Genomic DNA, 13,464 nt, shown 5'->3' on the forward strand with positions numbered 1-13,464 from the left:
TTACAAGAGAATCCATACTGGTGAGAAGCCATATAAATGTAACGGATGTGGGAAAACTTTCAGTTTTCATTTATCCTTCACTCAACATAAGAGAATGCACACTGGAGAGAAACCATACAAATGTCATCAATGCGGGAAGGCTTTTAATCAAGGTTCTGATTTTATTGGGCACTAAAAAGCTCGAGGGAGAAAAAAAAATACATACTTCATTTTAATATATAAAAACTGTACACATGGGGCGCCTGGGTGGCTCAGTGGGTTAAGCCGCTGCCTTCGGCTCGGGTCATGATCTCAGGGTCCTGGGATCGAGTCCCGCATCAGGCTCTCTGCTCAGCAGGGAGCCTGCTTCCTCCTCTCTCTCTCTCTCTCTGCCTGCCTCTCTGCCTACTTGTGATCTCTCTCTCTGTCAAATAAATAAATAAAAAATCTTTAAAAAAAAAAAAAAAAAAAACTGTACACATACATTTAAATTTTGTGGTTTTTTTGGTGCATTCCCAGAGAAGGGCTGAACCTACGTGGCATTTGATACCTAGGAAAAAATTTTTAATTAGTGAGATCAAAAGTTTCTTTAGTAATACTAACTAATGTGATTACCCAGTGTGGGAAGGGCTATTGCTCAGAAGTCAAAACAGGTTGAAGATATTTGGCTGAATGACTGATGTACTGACCCAAAGAGCCAGAGTGCCATTAGTTGCTTCCTTGTTCCCCCAATGCTAGAAAATTGGGCTGCTTCTAATTTGTTTCAGGAATTCATTATAAACTGTAATTATAAACACTGTGTAGAAACATGGAAAATGCGTAGAATACAGTTGACCCTTGAACAACACAGTTTTGAACTGTGCAGTTCCACTTACATGTGGATTTTTTTCAATAAATACAGTATGGTATTGTAAATTTATTTTTCTTCCTTTTTCTTTTCTTTAAAAAAATTTTTTTTTTTAAGATTTTATTTATTTATCAGAGAGAGAGAGGGAGAGAGCGAGCACAGGCAGACAGAATGGCAGACAGAGGCAGAGGGAGAAGCAGGCTCCCTGCTGAGCAAGGAGCCCGATGTGGGACTCGATCCCAGGACGCTGGGATCATGACCTGAGCCGAAGGCAACTGCTTAACCAACTGAGCCACCCAGGTGTCCTTCTTCCTTTTTATTTTCTTTCCTCTAGCTTATTTTAGTATAAGAATACAGTATGTAATATAAATGACCTATAAACTATGTGTTAATCAACTGACTGCTTGTATTATCGGTAAGATTGCCATTCAGTAGGAGGCTATTAGTCAAGTTTTTGGAGAGTCAAAGTTCTGTGTGGATTTTCAGATGTGCAGGGCATCAGTGCTCAACAACACCCAAGTTGTTCCAGAGTCAACTACAGTGAAATGTGACCTGTTGTGACTGTGTCGCCCTCCATGTGTGTTTGGAGAAAAGCATAGAAGAAAACAGAAATGAAAGTAGCTAATCAGTAAAAGTCTTTGGGGATCGTGTGGTTTTCCTTTTCATGTTCAAAACTGCTGCAGTTTTATGGGGCACCTGGGTGGTTCAGTTGAGTGTCTGACTCTTGGTTTTGGCTCAGGTCATGATTTCAGGATCAAGAGATCGAGCCCTGTGTCGGGCCCCATGAGATTCTCTCCATCTGCAACTCCTCTGCTCACACGTTCTCTTTCTCAAATAAATCTTTTTAGTTTTTAAAAAAACGGATATAGGGACGCCTGGGTGGCTCAGTTGGTTAAGCAGCTGCCTTCGACTCAGGTCATGATCCCAGCGTCCTGGGATCGAGTCCCACATCGGGCTCCTTGTTCAGCAGGAAGCCTGCTTCTCCCTCTGCCCCTGCCTGCCATTCTGTCTGCCTGTGCTCGCTCTCTCCCTCTCTCTCTCTGATAAATAAATAAAATCTTAAAAAAAAAATACTGATATAATTTTACAGTAAATGAAAGGCAAAGGGGAGAAGGGGCATCTGGATGGTACAGTCACTTAAAACGTCTGACTCTTGGTTTTGGCTCGGGTCATGATCTCAGGGCTGTGAGGTCAAGTCCCGGGATCTCCTCTATGCTGATATGCACTGTTCCAGAACATGTAGAAAGCTGAATGTTTACCTCATTTGTATGCCACTTTGTAAAACTCAAAGAACAATTAAAGGCTGATATCTTTCAGGACTATTAATGCAAAATTTCCAGATCAGATCCTGCCAGTAAAGCCAGAGTAGCTAGTACATTTGAATTCAGAAACATTCATTCCACGATCAGCATACTGAGTATTAGGAAATACGTAACCATAATACCCATTTTAATCAATCAGTGGAGAAAGCCAGTCATCTCAATGATTAATGAGAAAGAAGTTGATAATGTAAAGACTGTTTAAGGAAAGAAACCCCCCTGGTAACAGGAAAGAAATTGTTTTTATCATATGATAATCAGGCTTAAATGATGACATTAGCACCGAGGTTGGCAAATTATGACCCACAGGCCAAACCTGGCCCATGTGTTTTGTAAATAATCTTGTTGGAACATAGTTACACCCACTCATTTCCATACTGTCTGCGCTGCTTTAACACACTAAGGTGGAATTGAGGAGTTGTGAGCTTGCATAGCCTGAAAAGGTAAAATATTTACTAGAAAGACCTTGCCAATCCCAGATGTAGAGCCATCTCCATTCCATTTAGGGAGGAGCAAGGCAAAGGTTGTCACTAGTCTTTTGTATGAACAGGAGATTTACAAAAGGAATACAGATGGACAACCAGTACGATAAAAAATGCATGAGTTCATCAGTCATCAGAGAGATGATAATAAGTATTTGAGCAGCTGCTGCGAGGTAGGCTGTACCCCAGCAAGCAGTCTCCATTACTTCATGCAGCATAGGGATCCTGGTGAAGCAGGTTCTTCTATTATTTTCCGTTGTGTAGATGCAGAAAATACAGCCTAGAGAGGCTAATTGGCAGGTAAAGATTGACAATGATTTAAGGAGACTATGTTGGAGGGGCACCTGGGTGGGTTAGTTGGTAAAGCGTCTCCCTTTGGCTCAGGTGGTGATCCTGGGGTTCCTGGGATCGAGCCCTGCATTGGGGTCATCCGTGTTGTTGTTAGGAACCCAATTTTGTCTCCCAATAGTATGCCATTTAATTTTTGCACCTCATGACGTAAACTTTCTCCTATCAGGGTGATTTACTATTTTGCTGTTACAAACCGTGCTAAGACAAAGGTCCTGCCCACGTTTTCAGAGCCGGGCAGTTACAGCCAAGGATAAACTGCAAAGTTTGCTGAATCCACACACGAACATCTTTTCATTTGGACACTAACCACTCTAGAAAGAGGTACACCTGTGTAACCACCTGCGGTTACATAGACTAGTAAATACAAGACTGTTTATAGGGACGCCTGGGTGGCTCAGTTGTTAAGCAGCTGCCTTCTGCTCAGGTCATGATCCCAGCGTCCTGGGATTGAGTCCCACATTGGGCTCCTTGCTCAGCAAGGGAGCCTGCTTCTCCCTCTGCCTCTGCCTGCCATTCTGTCTGCCCGTGCTTGCTCTCCCCCCCCCGCCGGTAAATAAAAAAAAAAAATCTTTAAGGGACGCCTGGGTGGCTCAGGTGGTTAAGCAGCTGCCTTCGGCTCAGGACATGACCCCACCGGCCTGGGATCGAGTCCCATATCGGGCTCCTTGCTCGGCAGGGAGCCTCCTTCTCCCTCTGCCTCTGCCTGCCATTCTGTCTGCCTGTGCTCGCTCTCTCACCCCCCCTCTCTGATGAATAAATAAAATCTTTAAAAAAAAAAAAAAAAGACTGTTTATGAAAACACGTGGGCCAGATTTGGCCTGTGGGCCATAATTTACCAACCTCAGTGCTAATGTCATCATTTACCCCTGATTATCATATGATAAAAACATCTGTGATAGAATCCATTTCCTACTACCTTTTTTGCTTTTTTTTTTTTTTTTCTTAAGTAAACTCTGCCCCCAACATGGATGGGGCTTGAACTCATGACCTCAGGATGAAGAGTTCCATGCTCTACTAACTGAGCCAGGCAAGCACCCCCATTTCACAATATTTTTAAAAATATTTTATTAATTTATTAGATAAACCATGAGCAGGGGTAGGGACAATGGGAGAGGGAGAGAGAGAATCTCCAGCAGACTGTGCACTGAGCATGGAGCCCCATGTGGCATTCAATCTCACAACCCTGAGATCATGACCTGAGCCAAAAATCAAGAGTCAGACACTTAACCAACTGAGCCACCCAGGCACCCCTCATACTATTTTTGCCCATACCCAACATAGTCTTTATAAAAAAACTTAAAGATTTTATTTATTTGAGAGAGAAGAGATAGAAAGAGCAGGAGTGGGGAGGAGAGGGAGAAGAGGCTTCCCGCCGGGCAGGGAGCCCAATGCAGGGCTTGATCCCAGGACCCCAGGATGCAGCTAATATAAATTCAAAACAAAACAAGCAGGGGAAAAGTACAGCCTTTAAAGACCCCCCCCCCCCCCCAGATCTACAACGGAATTTCACCAACTCTGAGTAAAGTCTCCATTCCAGTGAGATACTGATCCTCGATACTGGCATGTGACGTTCATAAGCATCTTCTGGGAGATTCTTCTAAGGTATGCCACTGAGGGGAGGTGGAAGCAAGGAAAACTGGATGGATTCCAAAGAGAGGTAACCGTTTCACAGGTGAGCCCAGCACCACTGGCCTGGGTGCAGGGGGACATCACAGTGGCTGACCGCTGATGGAGCGACTGCAAAAGGAGGAGAGCATCAAAGCCTTTGATGACAGTGTGCTGCTGGGGCAGAGCAGTGCAAGAATAATTTCCTGAGAATTACTCTTCTTGAGAGTGCCCTTAGTCTAGAGGCACCTGTGTGGCTCAGTCAGTTGAGCATCAGACTCCTGGTTTTGGCTCAGCTCATGATCTCGGGATCGTGGGGTAAAGTCTCGTGTTGGGCTTCGTGCTCAGTGCGGAGTCTACTTGAGATTCTCTCCTCCTCCCCCTGCCCCAAATCCCCACTCATGCTCTCTGTCTCTAAAATAAAATCTGTAAGAAAAAAAATCCCCTTAGCCTAGAATTTTGCTAAGTACCCGGAACAGTGAAAAGCTCTTCTCCTAGGTACACCATTGAATTTCCATTTTTGGCAAACACATACCAAGACACAGAACATTCCTATCCATCCAGAAAGTTCTTTCTTGTCCCTTCTTGTCCCCAGACATTTCTTCCCTATATACCCCAAAGCACACAGCGATTTCTTTTGGCATGGGTTATTTTTGCCAATTCTAGAATTTACCATGGTGAGATTGTAGGCATGTATTTTGTACATTTTTTTTAAAAGATTTTATTTATTTGAGAGAGAGATCACAAGTAGGCAGAGAGGCAGGCAGAGAGAGGGGGGGAACAGGGTCCCTGCTGAACAGAGAGCCCAATGCGGGGCTCGATCCCAGGACCCTGAGATCATGACCCAAGCTGAAGGCAGAGGCTTAACCCACTGAGCCACCCAGGTGCCCCTATTTTGTACATTTTTGTGTCTGCTGCTTTCAGCAAAAGATTTTTTTTTAAGATTTTTTTATTTATTTATCAGAGAGAGAGAGGGAGAGAGAGCGAACACAGGCAGACAGAATGGCAGGCAGAGGCAGAGGGAGAAGCAGATGCCCCACCGAGCAAGGATCCCGATGTGGGACTCGATCCCAGGACGCTGGGATCATGACCCGAGCCAAAGGCAGCTGCCCAACCAACTTAGCCACCCAGGTGTCCCTCAGCAAAAGATTTTTGAGACTTGTCTATGTCATCACACAGATCAGTAATTCTTTTTTGTTGCTGGGTAGTATTTATTCCATTGTATGAATACAGCACAATTTATCCATTCTCGGATTAACAGAAATCTGTGATGTTCCCAGTCTTTGGTTACTAGGAGTAAAGGTTCTATGAACATACTTAGCAGGGTGGTTTTGTTTTTATGGGCTTATGCTTTCATTTCTCTTAGATTCCTGGAGGTGACATGGCTGGGTTACAGAGGAGATGTATGCTCAGCTTTTTAAGAAACTGTCAGTTCTAAAAATGGCGGTAGGGGCGCCTGGGTGGCTCAGTGCGTTAAAGCCTCCGCTTTCAGCTCAGGTCATGATCTCAGGGTCCTGGGATCAAGCCCTGAATCAGGCTCTCTGCTCAGCAGGGAGCCTGCTTTCCTTCCTCTCTCTCTGCCTGCCTCTCTGCCTACCTGTGATCTCTGTCCGTCGAATAAATTAAAAAAAAAAATTTTTTTTAATGGCAGTAATAGGGCGCCTGGGTGGCTCAGTGGGTAAAGCCGCTGCCTTCGGCTCAGGTCATGATCTCGGGGTCCTGGGATCGAGTCCCGCATCGGGCTCTCTGCTCAGCAGGGAGCCTGCTTCCTCCTCTCTCTGCCTGCCTCTCTGCTTACTTGTAATTTCTCTCTGTCAAATAAATAAATAAAATCTTTAAAAAAAAAAATAAATGGCAGTAATATTTTATGCAAGTACCAGCAATGTATTAGAATTTTAGAATTCCTGATGCTCCACGTCCTTACCAAATTTTGGCACTGTTCTTTTCATTTTGCCCATTCTAATGAGTGAGCATTGTGTAAAAGATTTACTTTTTTTTTTTTTTAAAGATTTTATTTATTTATTTGACACACAAAGATCACAAGTAGGCAGAGATGCAGTCAGAGAGAGGCGGAAGCAGGCTCCCTGCTGAGCAGAGAGCCAGACGTGGGGCTTGATCCCAGGACCCTGGGATTATGACCTGAACCGAAGGCAGAGGCTTTAACCCACTGAGCCACCCAGGCGCCCCAAGATTTACTTATTTTAGAGAGAGCACACCAGCAGGGTGCGGGGCAGAGTGAGACCGAAGCAGATTCCCCAGAGTGGAGAGGTGTTCGCAGGGCGCAATCTGACAAGCCCGAGATCATGACCTGAGCCGAAACCAAGAGTCACTCAACTGACTGAGCCACCCAGGTACCCCTCTGGTGAGTGGTGAGTGACATCTTATTCTGGTGTGCATCTCATTCCAGGTGCTTCTTGGCTTCTTGGCTTCCTTATTCAAGCCTCTCATCCATGTTCTGTTAAGTTGTTTGTCTTTATTATCGGGTTGTAGGAGTTGTGTATATATTCTGGATACAAGTCCTTTGTTAAATGTATATGTTGCAAATATTTTATAAACAAAATTTTAGCAAATTGAATCTAATAATATAATAAGAAAATAATAGAAACGTCCTGAGCTGTGTTAATGGGGCAGGCCAAACGTTACTTTTGATCTTTTGTCTTTTTCTATTAAACTTGAACTGAGTTAAGAAAATGAAAATAACAGAAATTTTTAAAAGTCATGACTAAGTGGGATTATCTAAAATATGCAGTATTGGTTTAACCAAAATCAGTGAATGTACATCTCTGTATTAACAAGCTAAAAAAAAAGTATATGATTATCTCAAATACATGCAGGAAAAAAATTGACAAAAATTCAACAGTCATTCCTGATTTAAAAAACAAACAACTCTCACCAAAGTTGGAATAGAAGGCAATGTCCTCAACCTGACAAAGGACATCTATATCCACAGGTAGTATCATACTTACTGGTAAGAAACAGTGCTTGGGGTGCCTGGGTGGCTCAGTGGGTTAAAGCCTCTGCCTTCGGTTTGAGTCACGATCCCAGGGTCCTGGGATCCAGTCCTGCATTGGGCTCTGCTCTGCAGGGAGCCTGCTTCCTCCTCTCTGCCTGCCTCTCTTCCTATTTGTGATCTGTCTGTCAAATAAATAATCTTAAAAAAGCAAAACAAAACCAAAAAAGCACTGAATGCTTTACCCCTAAGATTAGAACAAGACAGAGATGTCTGATTTCACCACTTCTGTTCAGCATTGTAATGGAGGTTCTGGCTAAGGCAATTGGCAAGAAAATGGAATAAAAGGAATCTAGATTGGGAGAGACATTTTACTTTTATTTTTTAAGAATTATTCATTTGAGAGCAAGAAAGAATGATTTGGGGGAGAAGGGAAGGGAGAATCTCAAGCCAGCCCCCTGCTGAGCATGGAGCCTGTCCCGGGGTGTCCATCCCAGCACCCCGAGTGTTGGGCTGGCAGGAAGGGCTACCAAAGATGGCGAAAGTTCCCGCCACAAGACCTGAGCTCGGACAGGAGAACAAAGGCCCAAGCAGGAATCTGAGGACCTATGGGATCCCGATGAGCAGGCGGGATATCCAAATAAGGGAAACTTGCCAAAAGACCCCTGAGCTTTCCCCAAGACCCCTTAAAAGCCCCCTCCTCCCTGCCTTGGGCGCGACTTCCGCCACTCTGCTTTCCAGAGTGGCGGAACCTCGCCCGAGGGTGCCCACCTCCTCCCGGCGCAACTTTCCTGGCTCCCCTTCTCCTGAGCCCTGAAACTTCGACGGAGAGCGTTTTTAATAAATCTTGCCTTGCACCCACTTTGCCTGGTGTTGTGTTTATCTCGCCAGAAAAAACTTTACACCGAGATGACGACCTGAGTAGAACTCGAGCCAGACACTCAACTGACTGAGCCATCCAGGTGTTCCAGAAAAGGCATCTTTAAAAATCCTTCTTTGCGGGGTGCCTGGGTGGCTCAGTGGGTTAAGCCGCTGCCTTGGGCTCGGGTCATGATCCCAGCGTCCTGGGATCAAGTCCCATATCCGGCTCTCTGCTCAGCGGGGAGCCTGCTTCCTCCTCTCTCTCTGCCTGCCTCTCCGTCTACTTGTGATTTCTGTCAAATAAATAAATAAAATCTTTTAAAAATAAATAAATAAATAAATGAATAAATCCTTCTTTGCTTCAAAAGGAGGATTGTTACTTCATAAACAAAGTAAAAGGTAAGTCACAGCTTGGAAAGGACACATTCCTAATAAATGATTAATGTTAAATTTCAGTGAACAACTTATACAAACCAGTAAGAAAAAGACAACCTGGGAGAAAAATGCATGAGGTGAGAAGTTAATTCAAGGAGAGAATACACAAATGGCTAACTGCGAAAAGATGCTGAATCTCACCAGAGAGAGAAGAGAAGCATCTCACAATGAAATACTGTTTTCTACCCATGAATTTGGCAAAAATTGAAAAAGCTGACACTACCAAGCACTGGTGAGGATGTGAAGCAAGTGGAACTCCTGACTGTGGCTGAGGCATATGAAAAGGTGCGATCTTTCTAGAAACACGTATCAGTGCTGGACATAAATGTTCATTTGCTATGGCCCATCAGTACCACTCTGAGGGCCTACCCCCAAGAGACCCTGCGTCTGTCCATACGGAGACCTGCATATGAATTTTCATAGCAGCAGCATTGCTGGAAGCCGCCTGCTTGCAGTGCTCCGACTCCCGTGTGGCTGGCTTTCTCCCTGCCTTTAGGTCTTTGCTTGCATATTACCTTCTGGGTGGGGCCTTCCCTAGCCACCAACTTAAAATCACAACCACCTCCTCCAGCACCCCCTCTCCTTACTTGGTCTTTAACCCTATCTGATGTGTTATATATATATATATATATATATATATATATATATATATATATGGTTTTATTTATTTATTTGTCAGAGCGCGCGCACCAAGGGGTGCCGCTGCCCCTCAGAACAATTTGTTACTTAAACTGTAACCCCTGGAGGATTTTACTAGTTGCCAAGCACATTTAGATATGGCCTTAAGAAATACATATACTGGCAACAGGTCTTTGGGGAGAAGGACGATATACGACCGTGAAGCTGGGCAGCTGGGGATCCCCGGCTCGCTCAGGGCGGAACGCCGCCCCTTCACAGAAACTGGGCAGCTGGGGATACCTGGCTCGCTCAGGGCAGAACGCCGCCCCTTCACCGATGCCTGGCAGCCAGGAATGCCTGGCCCGCCCAGGGCGGAACGCCGCCTGCTTCAGGGAAGCCAAGCACCGGGGAACGCCCAGTGAGCTCAGGGTGGAACGAAATCCACCTGCTTCCCTTTTTCGTAGTCACTCCTTTCTCTTCCCAGAAGTGCCGGTTGTTAGTTAGATGAGTCCTTTGAATGTGCTTGGTTAACTATAAACTTTATCGTCCTCCTCGCCTGCCTGCAAGACTAACGTTTGACCTTCATCAATCCTGTTGGCTATTGTTTTCCATCTAATAAAAGTGAGACTGTGGAATTACTCGTGGCAGCAGTCCTTTTTGGCTGTTGTCGCCTGCTCCCAGTCTTTTGCAGCTGACTTCTTGGTGCCTAATTCTTCTCCCGTCACCGACTGGAAGCGGCAAACGGGGAGCAGGCAGAGAGAGAAGCGGGCTCCCTACTGAGCAAGGAGCCCCATGTGCTACTTGATCCCAGGACCCTGAGATCACAACCTGAGCCGAAGGCAGAGGCTTAACCCACTGAGCGACCCAGGTGTCCCTTTACTTATTTTTCTATGGTGCACTCTCCTCCAGAATGTGAGCTCCTTGAGGACAGTGCTTTTGTCATTTTTTCAAAAATTTAAACATTTTTTTTAAAGACTTTATTTATTTGATAGAGCTCACAAGTAGGCAGAGAGGCAGGCAGAGAGAGAGGGGGAAGCAGGTTCCCCACTGAGCGGGGAGCCCAATACTGGGCTCGATCCTAGGACCTTGGGATCATGACCTGAGCCGAAGGCAGAGGCTTTGAGCCACCCAGGCGCCCCACTTTTGTCATTTTTATTCACAACTTGATTCCCAGATCCTTGCATAATAGGTTCTTATTTTTTTAAATATTGATTTACTCATTTGAGAGAGTGACAGAGCCTGTGAGAGAGGTAGGGGGAGGGACAGACAGAATCTCCAGCAGACTCCCTGCTGAGCCAAGAGCCTGAGAGGGGGCGGGGCTCAGTCTCAGGACCCTGACATCATGACCTGAACTGAAATCAAGAGTTGGATGCTTAACCCATTGAGCCACCCAGGCACCCTGCATGGCAGGTCCTTTAATGAATATTTATGAAGGAACCTAAGTGGCCATCGAAAGTAGACAGGAGAGCCATGTTCTATTATACTCATTTTACTGAAAACTAGATAGCCATGAAAATAGACCTTCACATAATCAAAAAGGATAAATGCTGCAATGATAAATTACATGAAGCAAAAAATGCAAGTTACAGAAAAAATCTTTTTTTTCTTAAAGATTTTTTTTTTTTTTTTTTTTGGACAGATCACAAGTAGGCAGAGAGGCAGGCAGAGAGAGAGAGGGAAGCAGGCTCTCAGAGTAGAGAGCTCGATTCAGGGCTTGATCCCAAGACCCTGAGATCATGATCTGAGCCGAAGGCAGAGGCTTAACCCACCAAGCCACCCAGGTGCCCCACAGATAAAATCTCATATTGATACATTTATATGAATGCAAAATATGCATAGTAAATGCTTTGTATTGCTCTGGGATACATGTAAAGTTTGAATACCACAGAGCCATCCACATCTCATTCAGGATAGTGGCTATCTCTGAATGTTGGTTTCTATTGAAGAGGGGAACGTGGAGTTTCAGCCACATGGATAATGTTTTTTGTTTTTGGCTCATTTTTTTCCAAGTTTAAGAGTGCTTTCACAGGGTTTCCCTTACAACTTTATTATATTTTACATGTTTTTCTTAAAAGGAAAATGAGCAGACCTCTACCATTAAATCCCTGGGGTGAGAAAATTGCAGGCTGAATGCTGAGCTGGGAGCAGAGGCAGCGAGGAGAGCTGTGGGTGGGGAAGCTTCTGGGTGGCCACTGACAGTAGAGGCATGCTGACTTCCCTGTGGAGGACTCGCGATCCTGCAGAATGCTGAACTTAAGGACTCCTGGGCTCCTAGCTGGTGAGGATGAGTTACTCCTAGGATTTGAGAGCATACATAACTTCAAGTCTAACTTATTTGTACTCGTTATTTTACTACTGGTGACCCCACGGTTGTACTCTCATAAAAGGTCTTATTTGTCCCAAGGAGTGTGCCCTAGATTCCCCCTTCCTTTACCTTTCATTCTCCTCATCTGGCAGTGAGGAAATGGAACTAGCCAGAGTCCTTCAGGTGGCATGGAGTGACCACTCTTTAGGCATCTCTCAGAGGAAAGGCATGCCCCAGGAGTACATGGATTCTCCTACTGCTCTGATCTCTTCCCACTCAGAAACCTGTGGCAGCTCAGAAATCGTTCAGACCCCCAGAATAGGGGTATCCAAGATGGCTGTGCAGCCCAGCTTTTGCCACCTCATAGCATGGAGAGAATGGAGTGCCACGCAGCACACTGGGGTAAATGGAGTGGGTCAGAGGAAGCGGTATCCTCATACCCCTGTAACCCATTCTCGACCCAAAAAGGCCCTTGGTGAATAGCTGTTCCTTAAGGAGCCTGCCATGCTCTGGGTATTAGAGGCTGGCTGCAGCTCATGAACCTACTACCATTGTCTCTACCTTTAAAATACTAACCTCCACAACTGGACACAGATCACTCTTATCTCAGCTGCCATCACTTCCCACCTCGATTACTGCATTGGTTTGGGTGTCATCCTGCTCCTTTCCTTACCCTCTTAGTCTGTTCTCCACAGAGAAATCAAAGGGAACTTTTGGTGTGATCAGAGTTCATCAGTGCTCTGCTCGGAACCATGCGATGGCTTCCCATTTCACTCAAAGCCTGAGTCAGAGCCGTCACCATGCCCCTAAGGCTCTCTGCAACCAGGCCCTCTCATTGACCCTCTCTGACTATCGTGCTGTTCCCCCAACTAAGTAGTCTAAACTAGGGTGGACAAATGCACAGGCAAGATGAATCTGGAACAAGGAGGAAAAGGTGGGGAGCCAGGGAAGCTCGGTCATCTCAAACCCTGGTGGGAAAGAGGTTCCAACAGGGTCCCAAAGGGCTGTCAGTGGGCTTGGGGATTCTCGGTTCAGCTAGTGCTGGAGGCTGGGGGTGGTGGCCCAGGAATCGTCCCCGTGCTGTGTGAGGAGCCCTTTTCGCCGTTCTGGCCCACGCTCTTCAGTAGCGGTTTGAGTAACTGCCGCGCAGCAGATTTCGTTAACCGTGTTCCCTGCTTCTTCAGCGCCTCGCATGAACGCTCACTTCAGGACACATCGCAACATAGGTCGATGGTAATTTAGGTTCCCATAAAGCTTCGCCATCTAGAAAGACATCTCGGCACAATCCCTTAGGTTCTAAACACTGGGGCTTCATTCGCAGGGAGAAGCTTCAGACCAGCCTCTTCATCTGGAAAGGGAGATCACAGAAGCCACTTCCTCACGGTATTGTAAATGTTAAATGGAAGGACCCCTTGGAAGCTTCCAGAAGTGCGCACAAAACACAGAGAACGATCAGACTTAGTTTCGCATTAAGGGCAGCTGCCAGGAACTCCCATTTCACAGACGGCAAACTGAGGCTCGTGGGCTCGCGACCTACCCAAGGCCTTCCGGAGTTGGGCAGCGGCGGCGGGGAGGGTGGTCTGCGCCCGGGACAGCACCGTCCCGCTGACCAGGAGCTGGGATACTAGACGACCAGGTAAGCCCGCGAAGCCGCGGAGGCGGGACGCGAGGCGGAAATGCTCCTGGTACCTGTGGTGGCGACGCTTCCGGAC

General features: G+C 45.9%; 1 long non-coding RNA gene across 1 annotated transcript; it reads right to left on the minus strand.

Moving 5' to 3' along the window:
• Positions 1–10,920: 10,920 nt before the first annotated feature.
• Positions 10,921–13,430, minus strand: LOC131818224 (uncharacterized). Its single transcript, XR_009348737.1, has 2 exons — positions 12,329–13,430; positions 10,921–11,742 (listed from the first exon to the last, which is right to left on the minus strand). It is a non-coding gene; the product is annotated as an uncharacterized LOC131818224 (long non-coding RNA).
• Between the last annotated feature and the right edge of the window lie 34 nt (positions 13,431–13,464).

The sequence above is a fragment of the Mustela lutreola genome, chromosome 16, assembly GCF_030435805.1.
Source record: "Mustela lutreola isolate mMusLut2 chromosome 16, mMusLut2.pri, whole genome shotgun sequence".
Classification (NCBI taxonomy): domain Eukaryota; kingdom Metazoa; phylum Chordata; class Mammalia; order Carnivora; family Mustelidae; genus Mustela; species Mustela lutreola.